Source organism: Jatropha curcas, chromosome 11, assembly GCF_041381405.1.
Source record: "Jatropha curcas cultivar XTBG-Jc1 chromosome 11, XTBG_Jcur_1.0, whole genome shotgun sequence".
Lineage (NCBI taxonomy): Eukaryota > Viridiplantae > Streptophyta > Magnoliopsida > Malpighiales > Euphorbiaceae > Jatropha > Jatropha curcas.
The window spans coordinates 11,512,040-11,517,209 of NC_143161.1; the positions used below are offsets into that span (position 1 = coordinate 11,512,040).

General features: G+C 33.6%; 1 pseudogene; it reads right to left on the minus strand.

Moving 5' to 3' along the window:
- Positions 1-2,673: 2,673 nt before the first annotated feature.
- On the minus strand, positions 2,674-4,725 carry LOC149492578 (protein FAR1-RELATED SEQUENCE 11-like; annotated as a pseudogene).
- Between the last annotated feature and the right edge of the window lie 445 nt (positions 4,726-5,170).

Below are 5,170 nucleotides of genomic sequence, written 5' to 3' on the forward strand. Positions count from 1 at the left end.
AAAGAGGCAAACATGTATTGCTAGTAACTTGTGATAATTCTTTACACCAACACATTGGAAAGTAGATATCCAGAATTTGGAAACAGTCTTTATGAAGCAACACACTCAAAATATGATGACAGAGTATACCCTAAAACTCAAAATGCTTACAACTACAAGTTGCTTGTATACCATTCCAGAGTATGTTGTGCTTTTGGCACCCTGTTGTATTAAAGTATTATACCACAGATTGAAATAAATTCATTTGAAACACTATTCATTTGAAACACTATATATCGAGGGGCAATTGCAAACTGATCTTGAAACATTTTGAAAGCAATTGATGTCAAATATTATATGCTTGCTCCTTTAATGGTGATTTAAATCTAACAAAAGATCCTTATAATTTTGCAACATGGTGTTTTGTAGCTGTTTCTACTCAACGTCTTCTATTGTCAATTCAACCTACACAGCCAAAGACAATATGATAGATAAAATTTTTTAAAACTTTTTTGCAAATAACATAAACGTGATATTAATTTTTCAGTACACTTTGTTCTCTTAAAATTAATGAAAGAAACAATCATAAAGATTGTGAATTTCAATTGTAACTATTTTCTCACTTAGGTGAACCATAAAAAACAAACTAGAACCTATTCTCTATTACTACAATTACATTAAAAACTTTGCTTCTCAAATTCATAGAATTTCAAAGTTGGATTTGTAGAAACAAATGAAGCAAAGAGACAAACGACACACTTAATAAAGAATAAAAAAAAATATATTACTCTCAATAGCTCACTTAAATGGTAAAAGAAACACTCTAAATTGAATGCATTATTTTACTATGGAATTGCCTATTTATAGGTTACAGATGCAACAAACTCAAGCATATTCTCCACTTTATAAGCATTAGCTCCACTAACCATAATATCATATCAACTAAGATCATTACTTAGTAATAGGTAACAAACAAAGACTTAGTAAAAACAAATAAATATCGTAAATAAATGCAAAATACTTGGTCAAACAAAACTAATAAGCTAGTGTTGACTTGTTGAGTACTTCCCCCTCAACATCAGCTTTCACACCGTTCGCCATACTAGGTTGATAATAGAAACCTTTGAACTTGTTGCCGCTCAAACCTTTTGTAAATATATCAGCAAGTTGATCACTTTGATCACTTGTCTTGACCTATCTTAACTCCTCTTTTTCTTCAAGAACTTTTTCCCTGATGAAATGATAATGTACTTTCACATGCTTAGTTCTTGCATGAAACACCAGATTCTCTACTAAACGTATTGCTGACTGATTGTCATAATATAATGGAACTGCATGCTCTATTGACTAATGCAAGTCGTTCAATAACTGCATAAGCCAAGTGCTTTCTTGAGTTGCCATAGCTACCACTCAGTACTCTGCTTCTGTTGTTGACAAAGATACAGTTGGTTGTCTCTTGCTACACCAAGAAATTACTCCGGACCTAATCATAAACACATATCCGCTAGTAGAACACCGGGTGTCATGGTCACCTGCATAGTTAGCATCACAAAAGCCAACTAACTTGCAATCTCTGCCTTTCTTGTACATAACGCCATACTCAAGTGTGCCCTTGATATATCTCAAAATCCTTCGAACTGCTTCTAAATGAGGCTTCTTAGGATTTTGCATGTACCGACGCATCACACCAACTACATAAGAAATGTTAGATCTGTTAGCGTTAAGTAGATTAAACTACCCACCAATTTTTCATACATCGTCGCATCTTCCAAATCGTTTCCTTCATGTCTGGTTTATATATGTAGTCTTTGTTGATAACACATAGACTGACTCTAACTTTCGCTCCATTACTAGCTTTTTTATGATCTCAATATCATGATACACCTTCACATCTTGCGAACCAAACATGATAAAAAGGCCAGAAGATGTTAATTATGCTACTGAGAGAAGATTCTTCTTAATACTTGGGACATGATAGACATTTTAAAGTGGCATCTCATCATCATTGGATTGGAGAGAGACAATTGTACTACCGACATGAGCTATTGGTAACTTCAAGTTATCTATTGTCACCACCACACGACTTCCTTTGTAATCTAAAAAATTCTACACCTTTTCCACTTCACCTGTCATGTGATTGGAGCAACCTGAGTCAATAATCCAATCTTTTCCATAATCAATTTGATTGGATGTTATAGCTGTAAAAGCCATGTCCTCTTCTTCTGCGGTATAGAATGCCTCATCATCCCACTCCTCCTCGACCTTGGAAGTAGCAGCATTACTTTTCACGACCTTTTCTTCGACTTACAATCTCTCGCCATATGTCCCTTCTTCTTGCAGTTAAAGCACAGAAACTTCAAACTTTTTGCCATGACTTGGAACTTTTAAGCCTCCCCTTCCACAAGCGCTTCTTTCGCTTTGACGACCTCTCATCTCATCCTCATTCTTTTTAAATCCACCAGCACCATGCTGCTTGGAATTCCATCTACCTTTATTGGCATAAAGTGCTTCCTCTTGACCCTTTGGTAAAGCTCCTCCCATTTGCTTAGCTAGGGCTTTTTGACCAGCTAACAATTTCTCGAATTCTATAAGCGACAGTTGAGTTTGCCATTCTTGTGCGACAATTGAGTTTGCCATTCTTGTGCGACAGTTGAGTTTGCCATTCTTGTGCAACAGCAACAAAGCATTTTATATTCAGGCCTTAGACCATGGATGATAATCTACTTCATCCTTGTCTCTCCAATCGGGGCTTGTGGATTTAACTCTGAAATTTCTCAGCATAACATATTCACTTTATGAAAATATTGTACTGTCTCTTGTGTTGCACTATTGAGAGTAATTCACTCTCTAAGAGTTGAAGCTTCGTGTCATTTTTCTTTGAAAATAGCTTGGCGAATGTGTCCCAAGCTTGCTTTCGGGTTGTGGTGTCTTGGATATGCTCTAATACATCCTTTTTAATTTTCGTCTTCAAGGCGACCATTGCCTTGCCTACTTTGATCTTCCACTTCCGCAGGGTGCCATTTACATCTTTGCCTTCTGGTTGTGTCACTTCATTATTGTTGAAAACTTCCCACAAGTCTTATCCTTGCACATATGAGATTATGCAAGTTGCCTACGTGTTGTAGTTGTTGATCTTAAGCTTTTCCATTCCGCCAACATCTTGTAGGTCTGTCATGATGTCGACAAAGAATCTCAAACAAAACTACACAAAAATGTGAGAAGCTCTGATATCAAAATTGTAGAAGCAAATGAAGCAAAAAGACAAAAGACACACTCAATAAAGAATAGAAAAATATTACTCTCAATAGCTCACTTAAACAGTAGAAGAACACTTAAAATTGAATGCATTATTCGATTATAGGATTGCCTATTTATAGGTTACAAATGCAACAAACTCAAGAATATTCTCCACTTCCTAAGTATTAGCTCCACTAACTATAATATCCTATCAACTAAGATCATTGCTAAGAAATAAGTAACAAACAAAGACTTAGTAGAAACAAATAAATATCTTAATTAAATGCATAATACTTGGTTAAATGAAATCAATAAACTGGTGTTGACTTGTTCAATAGGATCATTTTTCCATTATTTAACAGTAACAATGCTTAAAAGACAAGTCTAAATTATGGGTACTTCATATTTTCAAGCTACAATAATTTAATAAAATTAAAAAAATTAAATAACTGGCATAAATTAATTTGAATAATTAAATTTACCTGTTTCATAAATTTGATAAAGCAAGAACAAGAAGCTATAAATCTCTTCATAAAGGCATCGATGCTCTCTAATCTTCCTGTTGTGGCCATGCCTTCAAAAAAAGAACGACGAAGATATCTTGACACCTAAAACATATAAACCGAGAATATGTTTATTTGCATTCATTTTATACTTGGTTATTATAAGTGGCCATTGATGCTCAAATTTCATATAAGTGTCTAACTTATATAGCTTGTACAAATCAGAGCACCAATTTGAGTATTGATCGTAAAGTAAACCAACCACTAAATTTAAAAGTAATGTGCCACATATAAAAGGCATGCTTCGTAGTTGGTAATTTCACTTGCTATAGCTTCAGTCGTCCATTGATCTTGATATGTCAAAATCGTCAAAGGAGCTCTCCTCATTAGTGGTACAAAAGTCTGCAAAATAAGTTCTACTAAGTAGCTATTCATGTAAACAAAAAGTAGTTAAATTATAAAATATATAAACATGTTTTTACCTTCATTAACCAAGAAAAAGTGCATCTAATTTCATTTTGAATTAGCGCACAACCAAATAATATTGTCTTTCCATGATTATCTATTCCTACAAACATACCAAACGACATTCCATAAAAGTTCACCTTATAAGTTGTATCACACACAATAACATCTCCAAATTTTTACACCAATCAAAACAATACGCTAAAGACCAAAATATATGTTCCAATCTTCCTTCGTTATTAACTATGAAGGTATATTGGAAGTTGGAATTCTCTTCTTTCATAGCTTTGAAATATTGCACAAGATCTATGATATCATTTTCTTTCTCTCTTCTACGTACCCTATTGATTAGCTAATATATATCCTTAGCAAGAAAGGGAAGAAGACCATGTTTAACGCCCATCTCAAGTTTCATCGCACGAATAATTTGTTTAACAGAAAGACCTCCTTCTTTATACAAACGAATGCGCTCTTCATCTTCTTTGTATATAATGCGATTTATTAGAAGGAAATGAACTTCCTCTAGAGACAATAAATTATGATTGTGTTATTCTTCAAATTTAACAACTTGCCATTCTTTAGGAAAAAATCAAAAGTTTTCTTCAACACAATTCGCGTATGAGCTTTGCATTCACATTTAATGGATCCTCTATTTCTTTGGTCTTTTGTCAAATCAACTAATTTTTCTTTTGGCTTCCCTATACAACAGCAAACAAAATCACGCCACCTTTTTTCTTCATGTGCAAGTATAAACATGCTTTTTCTATATGAAAAACCATGTCTCTTTGCATAATTTTTATAAAAAATAAAAGCCTCTTCCTCACATAGGAAGCATTAACCTATAAATAGCTTGAAAATATGTTCCATAATCTCTTGGCTATCACTTTCATTCAACATATTATCTATAGGATTCACATTTAAATCAAACTCTTTCTGAAAAATAATATAACACCAAATAAGTATGATAAAATGTTGAGAACTTCTTT